At 47.3% G+C, this 16,988-nt stretch overlaps 1 long non-coding RNA gene across 1 annotated transcript in view; it reads right to left on the bottom strand.

Annotated features, from left to right (window-relative positions):
* The window catches only part of LOC310900258, an 18,779-nt gene extending 1,791 nt beyond the window's left edge, over window positions 1–16,988 (bottom strand). The window contains exon 1 of the long non-coding RNA XR_014584956.1: window positions 16,834–16,988. This is a non-coding gene — a long non-coding RNA (uncharacterized lncRNA). The remainder of the gene's footprint in view (window positions 1–16,833) is intronic.

The following is a 16,988-nucleotide window of genomic DNA, read 5'->3' as shown; positions in this document are numbered from 1 at the left end:
TATTAACATGGCACTTCCAATTTATTTCCAGTCATAGCAATCACAATGCATCCCTTGCTATATGTAGTGACATGACTAGCGCTTTAAGAGAAAATGAGTTTTGTTATGAACTTCCTAGTGGTATGCTGTAGGGACAAGGTAAAAAGTTTAAGTAGGATTACTGCTTCAAGGAAAAAATGTTTATCAAGAAGTGCTCGGCCTGTCTCGTTAAAAATAATAAAGCACTCCGAGGACGAGAAAGTTCTTCGGTTGCGCAAGCTACTGCACAAAGCACTCTATTTTCATGACTCTGGCTGCTGAAGTTTAGAAGCGACTATAGCATATGGTTTGGGGAATATTTTTTAAGCACTCATGCCTTTGTTTTATGGTGCAGTAAATGTGCCGGTCCTTACTCTCTGTAATATATATACAAGCTTGGAATCAGCTCTACTAACCAGCTCTGCCCTTGTACTTTCTTACCCGAGTAGTTCTGAATAATCCAACCCACTTCCTCCCTTTGCCCTCTTCTCCCATTTCTATTTATGGAGAGATGGGGTTTGGGAAAGAAAAAGTGTCCTTAGAGTGACTTTTGACCGCTCGGGTGATGGATGGGTGTTAAAATGCAAGAGATGCAATTGCCTCATTGTGCATATTGGTGCTTCCTGGTGAAAGGCCAGAGTCTGGATTGAAAGAAACCTGCCTCCAACAGGAACCTAACAAAGAGTGGACGATACTTTCTGGCAGTCAGTTGTCTTCCACCTGACGTGATGCACCATGCTCTGATACATGTATGGAGTCAGACGACAAACTGACAGGCATAACACATTGACGTCAATATTCATATTCCCCTGCATAAGTCCTTTAAATCTTGATTTCTCTTAAATGAATTATGTTCTCTGTAACATTTATAATGGACTCTTTTCTTTCTCCATTAGAGTCTGTGTCAGCATTCTCCTTCTCTGTGTTTTGCCTCAGGGCTCTTGATGTATACAAAGGCTCCTCTGTTTTCTGCTCTTAGTCACACGCTTTCACTCTTAACCTCAGCGCTATAAACTAAACATCCACCCACTATGGCTGGAGATGACCCTGTTTACGTCTGCTGCTCAAATCACGACAGCGACAGTCATGAAAGTATGTTTCATGGAGACAGTTAGCTCTTGATGAGTGGACAATGAGTCTTGGCTTTTTATAACAGCATGAGTTTTTGCAAAAAAAAAAAAATCGACAGAAATAAATAGCCGGAAATGGTTAATGGAATCTGTAAAGAAATAACTCGTTTCCATCATTTCACTTCACCTTTTTTAATTAGTGTAGGCGATTCATTGGAACAGCCCATGGTGGTGTGGGACCATGTGAGCCCGACCTGAGGCAGGCAGGGTGCAGGCAGGGTGAGCGGGGCTCAGAAGTTCGGGACAGGCCGACGGGCAGGCCTGAAGCACCGCCAGGCCGTCCTCCTGCAGCCGGCACCACGTGCAGGTGCCCAGCAGCAGGACCGCCCGCACCTGTGAGACCTTCCCGTCTTTCCACCCCTTTGCGGGTCTCTGCGGGTGCTGCTGGAGGCACGGCCGCCCCGAGGGAGGGCCGGGCCGCTCTGCCCCTCCCCGCCCTCCTGCTCTGCTCCCGCTTTCCTTTCATCGTCTTGTAGGGGCTAAAAGCAGGAGGTGCGGTGACGCTGCTTTTATAGAAATGATTTCAGCGCCTTCCCAATAGTTCGTCCTGCACCTCCTGGAGCTCCTCAGCCAAGAGCAGCCTCGCTGGGTTCCCCTGGCACTCCCACAGCCCCCTCCAGCAGGAGTGGGGCACAGAGCTCACCCTGCCTGTCACCGCGAGCATCTTCCCTATGGCAGGTTTGCGAGCACTTCCATTAATCTAATTTTAAATATCCCAAGTGAGTGCCTTTCTACCATTTCCCTCAGGATACTGTTGTACCTCCTAATAAATCTCTCTGACAGAAGGTATCTCACCAATATCCACCCTAACACCTTTCTCTTAATTATACTCCAATACCCTAGTTTTATGTCCTTGTGTCACCTTGCAAGGAAACCTTACCGAAGTCATTTCCATAGCTGGTGCTCCTCAGGGCTCACTGAACTCCTCGACAAAGCCTCCTGTTGTCTTCAGCGCGCTCGCAGACAGCTTTTCTGACGAACGCAGAATATTGGGGTTGCACAGCACCCCACCTGCTGGGTCCCCCAGCAGGGCCAGCAGTGACCCCGCGAGGGCAGTGGTCCCTGAGGGGACACCACAGGCCATTTTGCCCCAAGGAGAGCCTCAGTGCTGCTGAGGCTGCCTCTGTAGCTGCTGGCTACAGAGCTGGGCTGAAAGGAGGCGAGTGGCCCTGGAGCTGTGCCAGGCAGTGGATGAAGCCCCAGGAGCTCTGAAACCAGCAGGAGAAGGGCTGTCCTGAGGGTGCTCCCTGCTTCTGCATAGGCTGTGTTTCCTTTGCCAACAAGGGCCACCAACGGTGTCCAAAGGGGCAGGCAGCAAGGGCTGAGCTCTGCACGGACCAGGGCAGGCTGAGGGATGATGCTCCAGCAGCAAGGCCTGGCACGTGGGCCCTGGGAGCAGTTCAGCAACCTGGCTCCACCACCGAGCACCACGGGCCCAGCAGCCGCGGCTGTGCTCCTGCACAGCGACATCCCTGCACGGGGTTACGCCAGTAACAGCAACGCGACATTCCTTGCTGCAAAGTCGGATGGAGTAAAACATTTCCCTTCGTTTTCTTCCCTGTATGATCATGAGGCATGGTTCCTGGGAGCAGATAACTGGGGAAATCAAACGGTTCCTTGAGTTGTGCCCAAACATGAGCAAATGTTAAATCAATCGGGGATGTATCAGAGGGAGAAAAGTTTAATGCTGTTAGCTGTTATTCTGACGTGACATTCTGCGGTCCTTGTGCTTCCACATGAACTAGGCACAGGTCCTTCAGGTAGCATCACCCACAGTAACTCCATCCTCACTCCCACTTGCTTTTTGAAAGAGGAACCGAAACAGAGCTCCTAGCTTTGCACCAGCCACCAAAGAAGCTGGTCTGGGTGAGTAGCCCTCCCACCCCCCTTGCTTAGATGTGGCTTACAATTGCTAGTATCCCACCAGGTTGTGGTCTTTAGTTAATGGTGCCTGGAGCCAGCCAACCTATTTGGCACTTTGTTGGGGTGGTTATGACAAACGAACGGAAGGTGGGAAAAGGAATTATTATTCCTGGTTATTAAGCTCTCTTGTGACAGAAGACAGAATTAGGTCCAGCAAGCGGCATAGGTGCCTAGCTGTCCCTTTTGGTACTGAAGTCCACATCCATGGTCTCATTCAGCTGCTGCCTAACCCTGGATTTTATATTCAAGTTCCCCAAATGCCTAAAATTCTGCTGGAAGCACTGAGCCTCTCAGGACCAATCTCATGCCGAAGTCTTGTATGGTCTAGCAAGCCTGTGCTGCTCTGCCTCTCTCAGTTGAGATACCTCCCAGTGTTGACTGTTTTAGAGTACACCATCTTCACAAAAGATGCAGGGGACAATGATTTTTTCTCTTCTGTCAGCCAGTAACTCATTTGGAGCTGTGATCTGTTGCCAGACAGGATCTGAGCCCGGTGCTCTCTGCTCCCAGAAGAGTGCCCTACACATGCAACTGGTCAGGCTGGGTTGCTCTGAACTTCTGCTGAAGCTGTAACACTTGGATATTTCTGGGTCCAGTGACCAGGGAAAGAGAGTGAATATGACAACCTTAAGGCTAGGAAAGCATGACATGAGTGTAGAAATCCATGTTCCAGTTACTGTTTACTGTCAGATGAATTTGAGGCTTCAAGTCTTTGAACACTGATCAAGGGAGGCTCCCTCCTGAGGTATTCAAAGTCTAGAGAGAAGTGTTTTATTGGACACCATCCATGTTTTCTTTGTGCCTCAGGGCACTCCCAGGTGGCTCCCCACTGAGGACACCGGCTGGGGTGGCCTCTGCTCTTAGGCATCCTCTGCTCCTTACGTTGCCTGAGGGGCAGCTCAGGTGCCCAGTCCAGGGCAGTGGAGCTGAAGGACTGGCTGGGCACCTGAACTTTGAGTGTTGGAAGGTTCACAGTTAGGATATTAACTTCTCTTTGTCTTGGTGCCTCTGCTGTTTCATCACTGTGTAAAACAGGGCAGTGCATTTTGTTAATCTCAGAACAGACAGTGTTCTATAATGGGACATTACTTCTGTACATTGCACTTCTTTGTCTGCGATAAGATATGGTTTCTAATGTCTCTTTTTTTTTTTTGAGTTGGTACTTTTCCAGAGCACTTCTTCATCTTGCCAGCTAGTGATTAATTGGCTGTACTGAAAGGTTCAACACTTTTCTGTATGCTTACCAGAGGAGGTAGAGGAATGTGTGCTCTATATGGAGAAAAAACATGTCCTAAGTGGGTTTAAAAACGGGTCATCAAATCCTCATTTAAGAACCTGTGCCCTTAAAACACATTAGGAAAGGTGCCCTACCTTTTGGTAACGTAATTTTTTTCAACTTAATGATGGGTGGCAATCTCAGTGGAAAGTATGGAGACTTCTGTTTATCTTCAGGTAAACACACCGCAGACAGTCCAAGCACAAACATCCTTGTGCTACCCCAGTGTTGTCAGTTGTCATAAAGAATGTGTTTTTTTCCTTTGCTGCAGGAATTTTCTTGATGACAATATAAAAGCTTTATCTTCCCACAGTCCAGGGGAACGAACTATTGAAAGAGGTAGGCCCACGCAGAGCCTTGTCAGCCATAGTTTCATTCACAGCACCTGTGCTGCCTGAGACACCTTTCAGCTTGCTGAGCCATGTATTAAGGTTTTGGGGGGCTAACAGTCCACTTGACCGCTAAGAGACTCGAGAACACTTTGAGCAAGACTTGGAACAGGATCCAGATCTATGTCACAAAACTGCATCTCAGCTATTCGCTACATAGCCTTTTAAAAGGAAATCCCAAATTAGGGCCTTCTACGATCCGTGTTGTCACCCTTCTGCAAGAAAACCTTGTGAAGCAATTTGACCTTGTTCCTACTTCTGTGCTAGCAACTGATTTGTTAGCCCTAGGATTGGAAATTTGTGCTCTTGCAACCAGACATCCATGGTTCGTGTCTTGCAGATGACCCAAACATGGGTGTGTTTCAGCTGGCCATGATGCTTGTAACCACTAGACCACAATCTGCTCCCAGAGCCAAGAATAGCAGGAAGGTTTCTGATGTTTGACTTTCAACAAAGCTGTCTCACTTGCAAGAAATTCTGGCGAGTTGGCACTGTTAGTAAACTGACAGGGACCCTAGGAGTGGGCAGGTAGAACTGGAAATGGGAAGGCAGTACAAAAAAGAAAAAGATTCTTAAAAGCATTTTCTAGTCTTGTTTTTTAGTGGTTTTTGTTTTTGTTTTGTTTGTTTTGTTTTTGAGTCTGACTCATAATTTTAAATTTGTGGTAGGTTATAGTGTTGCCAAACCTAATATATCTTATCCTTCATCTGCTCCTCTCTCCAAAGTTTTCGTGCTTATTCAGTCCTTGATCTGCCTTTTGGAATGGTGTCTGTGGACACCAACCAGTAGCAGACGTGATAGAATTTTTTGTATTGTGGACACCTCCTGAAAGGATTGCACCAAAATAACAAAACAGCAACGGTTTTTGCGGGCTACCAAACACTATCCAGACAGTCACTACTTTCAGTCATTGCCAGCCCAAGCTGATTTGAACAGGGAACTGATAAAGAAACGCTGTCAAGCCTGGGCAAGTTATGTTTCTGCTCCTCCATCTGAATCATTTCTTGACTGCTTGTTGAATGCTTGAAAGTAAGTTGGGTGCCTTCCAAAACAAAGCAAAGATAGCCTCCCTGTCCCAGAGAGGTTACAGTGCAGGCAGAAATTACCTGGCATGTAATAGCAATGTTTTGCATGTAAGGGAAGCAACGGAGGCAGTTGACCATATGGATCGTGTAGATGGGACCTACAGACAGACGTGAGGCTCTGTGAGTTGCTTATCCATGCTATTTGCCTGCTGGAGGTCCCCGGCGCACAGTCCTGGTGCCCCCAGGTGAGGGCAAGGGAGGCTCGGAGGACGCAGCACCTGGTCCTGGGGCCAGCCTGGTGGCCCACTAGGCTCTGCAGGGAGCGATCTGGGAGCACCTTGTGTCAGGGACAGGAGGGATGCTGCTCAGGACAGGCCACTGAGCATGTCCCACTGGCTGTGCTGCTCACGTACGTAATGTTTTTAAACTGAGCTCAGTAAAAGGATTTGTGTGGATATCCCACATGATCCAAGTGACGAAGCTTTTCAACGGGAAAGGAGGCTTCTGGATCAGAAATTATAACGTTTCACATACATAAATTACAGGTTCATCTCTCTACACGCTGACAGTTATAAACAGCACTTTCCTGGCGCTAGGTCGGATGTATGGCTTTGACCATAATTACATTCTCTGTAGATAACATATTTTTGTTTGGGGTACCAGAGCTTTTGTAATGGACCTGACCTTTGCATAGCTGTATGTGACTCGTGCTCTCTTCTTCTGTCAGGACTGCCACCTCTTGCAGCCAGCAGCAACTGGGCGCGCAGGAGGAGGGATGTGCAGCATGGATCCCCAGCATGGGGAGGGCAGCTCCGAGGGGAAAGCTTTGAGTTTTGAGCAGGACCCATGACGGCAGCACGGTGAGAAGCCCCTGAGGGGCGGTGTACAGTGCAGGGGACTTTGTCCTGCCCCGCTGCCGGAGGAGGAAGCAGTGTTCTTCATCACTCTCATTTCCCTCTGTCCTGCAGTCAGGTTTTCTGCTTGTTTTCCATTGTGCCCTTCATGTGTTTTCCATCTCTCCAGAAATCACTGGCTTTGTTTAAAATAGACTCCGAGTTGCTGCCAAGACTTTATCCAGAGAGAGAGAAAAAAAAATGCGCAGAGGCCAAGTTCCTATAGAGTTATCAAAAGCTTTCACTCCCCATCAAGATCTGTGAATATCCCAGAAATCTGGTCTCTCGGGAACAGCTCTGCACAGTCCCCGTGGCCCTTTCTGGAAGAGCCACCCAAACATTTCTGCCCAGGAGAGTGCACCTCAGCTCCCAGTGGTGTATCTCCTGTGACCAGCTTGTGGGTGCCCCTACAAGTCTCTTACACACTGTGCTTTTTGTCTTCCTTTGCAGTACGCAGAATATACACAGAAAAATCATGAAGCTGCAGGAAGATGGCTTGAGGGTGTTCGACTCAGAAAACTTTAATGTACTATGCTTATAAAGTAATAGATCTTCGTCAGAGCACAGCACCGTGATTTAGGCTGGTAGCCAAGGAGGATTCACCTTGGGGGTCTTTGCTGGATACGTTTGCCTTCTCTTTATGCTTGACCACCTTTTCCTAACCCAACCCTAAAGAGATTTCCTGATTTGTCTCCAAAAGGAGATGCTATTGCTAAGTAATTCCCTGCTTGGAGCTTAGACTCTCTTTCTCTCTGCAACAGTTCAAGTCAGCAAGATGATAAGTACATGTAAAATTGAAAACAGAATCAGCTCCTTCATCGCCAGAGCAAAAGATATTAAAATGGAGACAAAAATGAATGTCCTTTTCTTTTATGTAGAGCAGCTTGATTTACCTCTGGCTTTTGGACCTGTTTGCTAATACTTCTTGATCAGAAAAGCTTACTGAAAATACACGGGATGGCTGGTTGGGGTGGACTTTCCAAACAGAAGCTGTTCTTACTGTCAGAAGTAAACAAAGCTGCAGTATGCTTTATGAGTACCACTTCTCCCGCTAGAAGTGAAAACGCAACAGCTGAAGGCAAGCAGCTCTGAAGTTTCAGTTGCTGTATGTAAATTTAAAAGCTATCAGGAGCAGAGGGATGTTCCTCGCACGCGTTGGTTTCAAAGGGGCAGCAAAGTCTCATGCTGGTGGTGGCACCCTGCAGCTTCTTGCCACCTGCTCTCGCTTGCACTGAGGTCCCCAAGGTTAAACCTTGGTCATTTCCTGCTTCTTATTTTCCCCGGGCAATCAGGACAGCCCTAGGAAGCCAGCCTTTCAGCTCTGCAATTAGGATTTTCTCTCCTCTGCCTCTCCTCCCCCCTACTCCCACTCCAGAGTACGTCTCTGTTGCTTGCTCACCCAGTTCCAGTTCTTCAGCCTTTCCATGGCCCACATCTGAGTTTCCCTGGAGTTGCTTCAGAGGTTTGTTACTGCTCATGGTGGGACCTCTCAGGCATCGTGAAGGGTAAGCTCCCTTGTCTGGCTGAAGTGTACTGCAGATGCCAGATATTTCTAATGGTAAAGAAGGGGGAGAGATACAATTCTGGGCAAAGAGTAGATGAGGATCTCCTATTTCTCCTCCCATTGCTTGTCTCTGCTCCCCCTCAGGGGTGTCCTTCTCCACTCTCAAGTCTGTCACAGGTAATTTTGGTGTGGTGCAGCCAAACCATAAGCCTCCTTATGTTCCTCCTCTTACTCTTCATGGGAAAATAAGACCCTCTTGCTGCTATTTTTTTTCTGCAAACTGAAAAAGCAAAAATACTCTTCTACAAGTGCTGACCACAGAATTACATTAATGAAGGCAGCGCAGGTCTTTTGTGAGTCCCGAGGGAGCTGGATGCCCAGGTCCTCCCCAGCCCCCCACCACCACGGGCTCCCTGTTTTCGGAGAAATGGGAGTGTCCTGGACTCTGCCTCCTGCTTACGTCTATCCTTGCTGTGATTAAGTCTGCAATTATGGTAAGCGCACGGAGAACTCAATGCACAAAGTATGAACTCGTTGTTTTGAAAGTCCGAGCAATAACATCTGATGACTCACTTATCTCTGTAAATAATGACCAAAGTATACTCATTTCTTCACTGTATTGTGAAGATACAGAATACTTCGAAAAGTGTTTTAGGTTTCTAGGACTAATGGAGGAAATTGATACTATTACAAATGAAATCTTTGGACCTAATTTATATTGTTAATGCCCCATAAGAAAAGAGTGCTACTTTCACGGCTTTTTTCTAACACTGTTTTTCTGCCACTTCCTGCATGAGCAGGGAATGCTCATGTAGCCCAGAAAAATCTTGAGCCACAAAGGATCTTTCCATCCATCCTGGCGCACTGAACACCTAATTCAGCACTGTGCTAAGAGGTGATCAGCTCTCCCAAAAAGCTCCCATCCATTGCAGGAGCTGGCCTTAAGCTTTGACGAGACACACACACACCCTGCTTATACCGGGGGAGGCAGCGAGGAAGTAAGACACAGAGTAGCACAGAAATGCTGGTACTGTGGAAAACACAGCGAGGCATAAGAGAGGAGAGATGGGGTACCCCGAGTAGCCAGCAAGAGCAAAGCACAAACAGACTTGGCACCGCAAACAGAAATTAATAAAGGGACTCAGACCAGGATGTTTCTTCTTTAGTTCTTTTTGAACGGCTCTGAAAATGAAGAGAATTAATAGTTTCCAAACCTATCAGGTAAATTTGCAGCAGGCAGAAACATGAGAATAAAGAGGGTGGTAAAGCAATATTAAAAAAGAAGATTACAGACTGGAAATTGGGCTCAGTGCAAAATCTTTTTTTCTTTTTTTTTTTCTTTTTTCTTTTTTTTTTAAGTTACTGTAACTATAAGCAAGAAATGAGTGCCAGAGGAAATGAGAATTTAAGAAAATATAGACAGCTTGGCAGGGCCACAAAATGAAGGCTTTAAGGAAAGAAAATTTAGAGAACAGAAGGAAATATTAGTTGGAGAAGTGATAGCAGCATAGAAACTTCAGCTTTTCAAAGAAATAATCTTACACACAACTTTTTAACATCAAAGTCCCTCGCTGCATGAAAATGGTAATTTTTACCACATTGATCCTAGGAGGGGGAATTACATGCAAGCTTTGTTTTAACCTGTTGGGAAAAAAAAACATGTACACAAAGGCAGGGAAAGAGGAAACCGATTCCAGCATTTTAATAGTTAAGCTGCTGGAATAGTTACCAGACACTGTTTCTGTAGGAATGATGAAGCTGAGATTTAGAAGACGTTGAAAGAATTGTGATTCCGAATGGCCAAATACACATTAGTGCCCCCACCTTGACACAAATAAACCACAGCTGCCTGGACAGCATAATTCCCTTTTGGCTTGAAACTGTATATGTTATTTAGAAGGCTCTTTGAGAATAGAAGTAGCCCAGTGAGAGATTCATAGAGAAGCCAGGGATCTAAAGCTGACCTAGCAAATAACTGCTTCTCGCTGCTTGTGCAAGAAAAGTGAGGCAGTTGGAACCTCGGCAGAGGTAGCTGGAAATACAGAAAATAAGCACCAGTCCTTTCCCCTAAGAGATAACAAAGCAATAGCAGGTGCTCAGGGGCCGCGCTGAAAGGCCCGGTGTTGAATCCCCAATAGCATGAAGCTGGTGCTGCCATTTTGGCCTTTGTTTGGTTGTCAGCAAGGAGAGCTATCTGGCTTCTCCTCATTCTTTAATGTGAATTTTTTATTCTCTCCAATGCGTGAAGTCACTGAACCTTCTGACTTGTTTACTCAGTGCTTCCAGAGGCCATTCATTTCCAAGCACTATTGTGCGACAGGTACTTGGAGTCCCCAGTTCAGCCCGTTATAGCAGTTATTTGTTATTCTGGTTTGGTCTTTGAATGCTCAAGAAGCACTTTTTCGTCACCAGCTGTACCACTGCAGAGCTGCACCCAATGCTTTTGCCACCCACAACACCCTTGTCCTTGTCAGGTGTCAGGACAGGAAGCATCTTCAGCATCCAACTGTGTGGACACTGGTTTTGAAATGGCTTCCCAAGCAGTTATCTCCGGGCTGAAAATGTTGCTTCACTCTGATGTGGCTTAGGGAGGCTCTTGTCTGACTACAGCCCAATGTGAGAGACACTTTGGTTATATTACGCAGGCTAAGGGGCTGTGGATCCAGCACCATCTGGCCTGCACATATATCTGCAAACAACATGCTGACCATAACTGCAGCACTCGTGGAAGGCACCCGATGCGTCACGCCAGGGGCAGAGACATCACATTATCCACGAGGCCAAGTCTGTGGTTGCCTTTCGAGAAACTTCACCCCACGTTCTTTTGGAGAGTACTCAGGAGAAAACCGATAATGGGAAGAGCTTGGTGGCATGTAGGTTGGGACTTTCAGATGATTTTGTACTTGATGCCACGTTATACTAAATTCTAATCATTGACCTAGAAGCGAAAGCCTGAGTACACGTTTCTGCTTCAGGAAAGTGGTGGAGTACAGCTTGTTTAGGCAGAACTGCCAGAACTAGCAGTCTAACCGGTAGCGATGTGGGACTCAGCATAGGATGGAAAACTGGCCTGAGAAACCTGTAAATATTTGAGCAGCTAATCTGTACTGCATTATCAGTACCTGAGCCAGGTAATTAAAGCTAGCTCTCGCACAGCTACAAAACCTCTGGTCATGCCTTTGGGTTGCAGTGTAGGCATGCCTTGGGTGTCGACGAACATTTACTTCTGCTTTCAAGCCTCTCTTTGTAATTATTTAATGTGCTAAATGCATTGTATGGTGGGGCTCAGGGACAAACATGTTCTATGGTCTGTCACAGATATTAACACTGGAGAGCATTCTTTGATGGAAATAGCTGCATGCTTTGGGATACTATGCTCCAAGATGCTGCACTGTGCCAAGACAGGCAGGCCATTGCTTCTCAGAAGGAAACAACCACGAATGCATCGTACACACTGATTTATCCTTTATTTTGCCCTTCAGCTTGCCAAGTGCTTTGGTAGCCTCACAATTGCAGACTTCACATAAGTAAATCCTTGAGTATTTGCTCCTATCAGTCCTGTTGGTTAAACATTTGGGAAAGCCAGCTGCACCATACAGCTCACTGCACTGCAGGAGGGATCCCAAAGTGGTTTGCAAATGGTATTTAACTCATTATTCAACACATATAATTTAGGGTGTTCAGTTGGAATACTGAAATTGAGGCTTTGGTGCTTCAGTTCAGTTCCTATAATCCAGAGCAAGCAGACTGATTCCTACTGATCCCATATTCATCACTGAGGTGCCACTTCCCCAGCCTGCAGCACCACTTCCATTGTGTATTAAGGTACTGGGACTTGGAGATATCCATCTTTGTCCCACTGGGAATTCCCCTGCTTGCAGGCGGGTGCGGGAAGAGTTGTCTCATGAAGTGCCCAGGATATGGGGAAACAACTCTGTTTACTGTCCTTGACTGCTTCACGTCCCTGTCAGGTGTGGTCTGACACACAATAGCATAGTGTTCACCTGAAATAGCTGTTCTTACAGGTGGACATTCTGGGAAAAAGGTTTGCTTAGCCAGAGCTCAGAGAAACAGGCTCCTCCTTCTCAGAAAGCTGAGTGGAAACTCTTGACTGCAGAGTGAAGGCACTGAGGCGCAGCTGCTGGAAGGTACAGGGATGAGCGTGGGCCAGGTAAACCCACAGACTCACGCAGGAAGGTTAGGAAAATGAGTCAGGAAAAGAAGAACATGTTTCTAAGCACATTTAGCTGTGGGACCAGCATCACTGAAAGGCTCAGTGATTCATAGGACAGGCTATGAACTGCTGGAAAAGGGTTCTGAGCCCCCGCCTACTTCCTGAGACCAGCTCAAGGCTTATTCTGGAGCACTCAGGAGATGGGTTTGGCAAATGTGGGTGATAATCATCGCTTTTGCCTAAGTCTGCTCACTGTGCTATTGAGGATTACTTGTTTCAAGGGCCTGGCCAAAGACTGTGTGTTATGTGCTGTACCCAGTGTGGGCCCCATGAAGATATAAATCGTTCCCTGATGCAAGTGTGGAGCTTTTGGGACAGGGTGAGCTGAAGCTGCTGTGGATATCTGAAGAGTTGGGCTTGTCCTTGGAGCTTAGTGCAGCTGGATGTGTCAGACTTTCTTCCTGTGAGAGGGGAAGGGATGGAAAACTGAGGGAAGACACAGTGCTGTATTCCACTTATATCAAGGAATACATGAGTCTAGTGGATTAAGAACTAATACAACTACCAGGCCCCCTTCTGGTCTCAGCAGTACAAATTCTACTGCAGAACTGCAGTGGCAGCAAACACCAGGCGGGTCTTGTTCAAGAGGAGTGAGTCCTCCATGCTCTTTTACAAGGAGCTTGATGGGTGCTTTGAAAATGCCAGTGCTGCTGGGGAAAGCAGAGGGGAAAGGAGGGATGTCCTCTGCTCGTTGACCCAACTGGTCTAGAAAAAGATCTAGAGTTTGTCATCGTGTTTTCAGACCAGTGGTGAGCGCACATATCTCGGGAGGGGATGGTGGTGACTTTTCCCCCTTCTTTGCTGTTGGTAGCAGTCCAATTTCACCAGTCCACTGCTGGTCTAGCCAAGCACTGCCTTTGTTTGTTAGATGCGGTATGTAATTAGTCTGTGGAATCACTACCACATCGCTGAGTCCACGACTGAGTAAATGAAACTCAGCGGTTTTGTGCAAGAACATTGACTTTTAACATTAGATTAAAGAGAGGTGATATGAAGAGCATAAATCAAACTCTTGCTATTGGCAATTGAGAACTAGTATTCCTCAGCACAGATTATTGCAGAAGACTTCTTGCATTTTCTGGAAAAAGAAGTATTGGCTACTGCCAGGAGATGACACTGAAGTAAATAGACTGTGTGTAGGTATAACTTTTCAGGTCCATGACGGAATGGGCCACAATGGCAACAAATTGCTGTTGCCCACTGCACTGATAAACACGTTTCCTGAAGGGAAAACAAAATACCCCTGTCTGTGTCACCAAACTCAGCAGTCACAAAGATCAGCTGGCCATGTGAAATGCCACCTTCACATTTTTCTCCACTATCTGCAGCAAACAGCATGGGCTTTGTCAGCAGGCACAAGCAGTGAAGGTGAATATTAAGAGCTGCTCACGGTATTGATTTTTCATTAAGATGAATTGGTTGTAATTAAGTCTAACAGAGGCATACGTGCTAATGCTGTGTTATTTATTGCCTGAATGCAATCCTTCTTTCTTTTTGTTCTTTTTTTTTAACTTTTTTTTTTTAAATCATGCGAAGTTTCTTCAGCTTGATTTTTCTTTCAGTCTCGTACTATTTCTGCCTCTCCCTCTAGAATATATGTTGGTGTGCCTTTTCTTCTTTCAGTGTCTGTTTTCTCTCAAGACCAATTTTTTTTCTGTTGTGTTTAATTGTTTTTCTCTTGATTTATTGTTCCAAGACCATGCTAGGCAGTCTGCTTATTTATAATTTGGATTATTTTAAAATGGATCCAGAGCTGTAGGTCAGTGTTTAAAAATTAACTAATAAAATACACAAATGAGGCCCAATGGTCAACATGAGATTATACATCCTCTAGGATTTGCATGCTACTCAAAATAAACCACTGGGGAATACCACCCCCAGGACCCAAAAGCATGGAAAATTCATTCATCTGGACTGCAGTGGGCCAGTAAAGAAAACATACACGGGGACCTTTGCTGACAGCACTGGGCCACACTTCTGACTGACCCAGCAGGTGCTCCTCAGGAGGAGCACGGGTGATGGTGAGGTGTGACAGAGAAGTGCTGGGCTCTGCCCAGCCCAGGTGTCCACCTCCAAGGGTCTGATCCCCACACATCTGCGTGTTTTGGGAAGGCGCAGCTTGAGGGACGATAAGCTTGACACAGAGCAGGTCACAGACCTGAGGTTACTGAGCTTTTGCTGCACCTTCCCCCTTTCCACCACCTGGAAAAGCCACTCCGGCAGGAGGCAGCATGAGCCGCTCTGGCCTGGGACACACCACCACCCCATGGCAGCCTCAGGGTGCCTTGCCCCTCCGCCATGTTGGCGCTGTCCCTCACACGGCAACCTCACAGTTACAGCCCTCTCCTCACGCTCCGTTGCGAAGCTTCCCCGGTAAACAAGCAAGTGGTGCCAGGGTGAGGCCAGAACACCTCTGGAGCTGCAGGAGCGAAATGCACCTGCTCAGCCCTGCTCGCTGCTGCCCTGAAGACGTGTGGTTCAGGTGCTGGTGCAGCGCGGGCACCAAGCCTCCCTAGGGCCCTGTGGCGGCCCCGGCAGGAGCGTGCCGAGGCCGGAGGAAAGAACCAGTGCTGCTCCGCTGCCAACAGAAGGGTGTTGGAGCAGTTGCCCCAATGAAAACAAGATCAGGCGTTTTAGTGCGGTGTTAACAGCTATGTTAAAATCCTCACACTTTCCAACAAAAGAAAGGCCCTCAGAGAAACCCAAACAAACACTCACACAAGCAACACTGGAAGTTGGCTTGAGTTACAAACACAGGAAATTAAATACAAAACCGTGTTACAATAGCACAGAGGATCTGAGTTAAAACAAGCCAGACAAGAGCATGCACTGTACAGATTGCTGTATTTTCCCTACCCCCACTCCCAAAGGGATTGTCCACAAATACACACATGCAGTGTATGCTTGTATATACATGTATGCACATACACATGTACAAGCATGCACCATTTCTACCACATTAAATAAAACAGTAGAATTAAAACAGTACAGTAGCCTTTATGTGGGCTGAGCTTACGCAGTGTACATGTGCACGAGGGAGCTTTAGTCAGGACAGCAAATACCACATGCTTAGGAGTAAAAGCTTGTTTGTTTTATTTTCTTTCTTAAAGTGAGATCCTCACAAAGCTTCCGTCTACTGCACAATTTCACAACAAACGAAGGCGCAACCGAGAGCAGTGCAAAGGTGAGAGCAAGGGCAAGAAGGCAGGAATTCCTTAAATAGGTTTTACTCCTGAAGAAAACATAACATTTAATCTTCAGCTGCAAGCGCGGTAGCAGAAGACACCTTTACTCCAGCAGAAATTCCCACTGAGGGCAATCCCCAGCTGGGAACAAAAACAATCTCCCAATGGCCCAGGCCCGCTGGGCTGTACAGCCGGTCTCCCACCCAAGGGCACCCCGCCAGGCCCTGAGGGCACCCCGCCAGGCCCCATGCCTGCTGCAGCAGCCCCTCGGCTGCCCACGGGCGCCATGGGGCCGGTGAGGAGAGGAGCAGGCCTCAGGCCGACATGTCTCGACATGTCCCTCCCTCTGGGCAAAGCCCTTCCCCTTGCCGCAAGTCTGTGTCTCGTGTCCTCGGGCCCAGGGTACAAGCTTGTTTTTTTTTTTTTTCCTTTTATCTTCAGAACACTCACAAAAGTATTTCAGATGAGAACTCTGTTATGTTTTCCTTTCCTTTATTACACTTTGCTACAGTTTGTCAATACTGGCTACCGGTGTTATTTGAGGCCACACTTAAAAAAAAAAAAAAAGTCCTTCCCGAGCTCTGAGCATTTATCTGAAGTTCTGCGTAAGGTCACATGTCTCCTCCAGCAGAAGGTCTTGCAAAGTTAAACAAAGTCCCCTCGCTTGCTCTGTCTGAGTAAATACAGACCATATTGGAGTAAATAAACAGCCAGGCAGCGTCCCAGACAATGGGCCTTGGCGATGAATTAATAAACTCTGCCTCTCGCATTAGCAGAGTGTGACTGGAACTGGCAGCGGGCCCTGGCGGGCCTCCAGAAACGATTATTACTAGACAGAGCCAAAGGAGACTTGGCACGGCGCAGGGCCCACAGCTGGAGATTAGGTAACAGAGTCAACGCGCTCGCCGAGCTGCCAGGGCGTTGGTCACCCTGCCTGCGGAGAGGGTCAGGGCTGTGTTTTTGTAGCTCGTATTCACACGGGGTGCCTGTCTCCCTGGCTCACGCCGCTCGGTTTGCAACCCGTAAATTTGCTCCAAAGAATCCAAATTGTCATCTCAAACCGAGGCAGTCGACCAAAATGCCTGTCTGTGTAGACAACTGTGCACCCTCCCCGCCCTGCCCACCACCCGGAGTCTCTGATGTCTTTGGGTCAAGTGGGGCCTGGTAGTACTGCCAAGGGGACGGCCAGACTGGGCCAGGCAGCTGGGCAGTGCTATTTTGGGCAAGGGATTTGCTTCTGTAAAGAAAAGACTTACCTGGGCTTCTCTTCACAGATGGGGGTTGAATCTGGAAGCAGGAGGTCTGCTAAGGAGGGAAAATCCTCCCAGTGGCTTGCACTGGGGGCAGGCTGATGTGTGTGAGGAGCCATTGCTAACCCATCCACTTCCTGAGCTGGATAAAGGTTGTCACT

Source organism: Anser anser, assembly GCF_964211835.1.
Source record: "Anser anser genome assembly, chromosome: 5".
NCBI classification, from domain to species: Eukaryota; Metazoa; Chordata; class Aves; order Anseriformes; family Anatidae; genus Anser; species Anser anser.
Note: the sequence above shows the minus strand (reverse complement) of the source record. Positions and strands in the feature narration are given on the sequence as shown.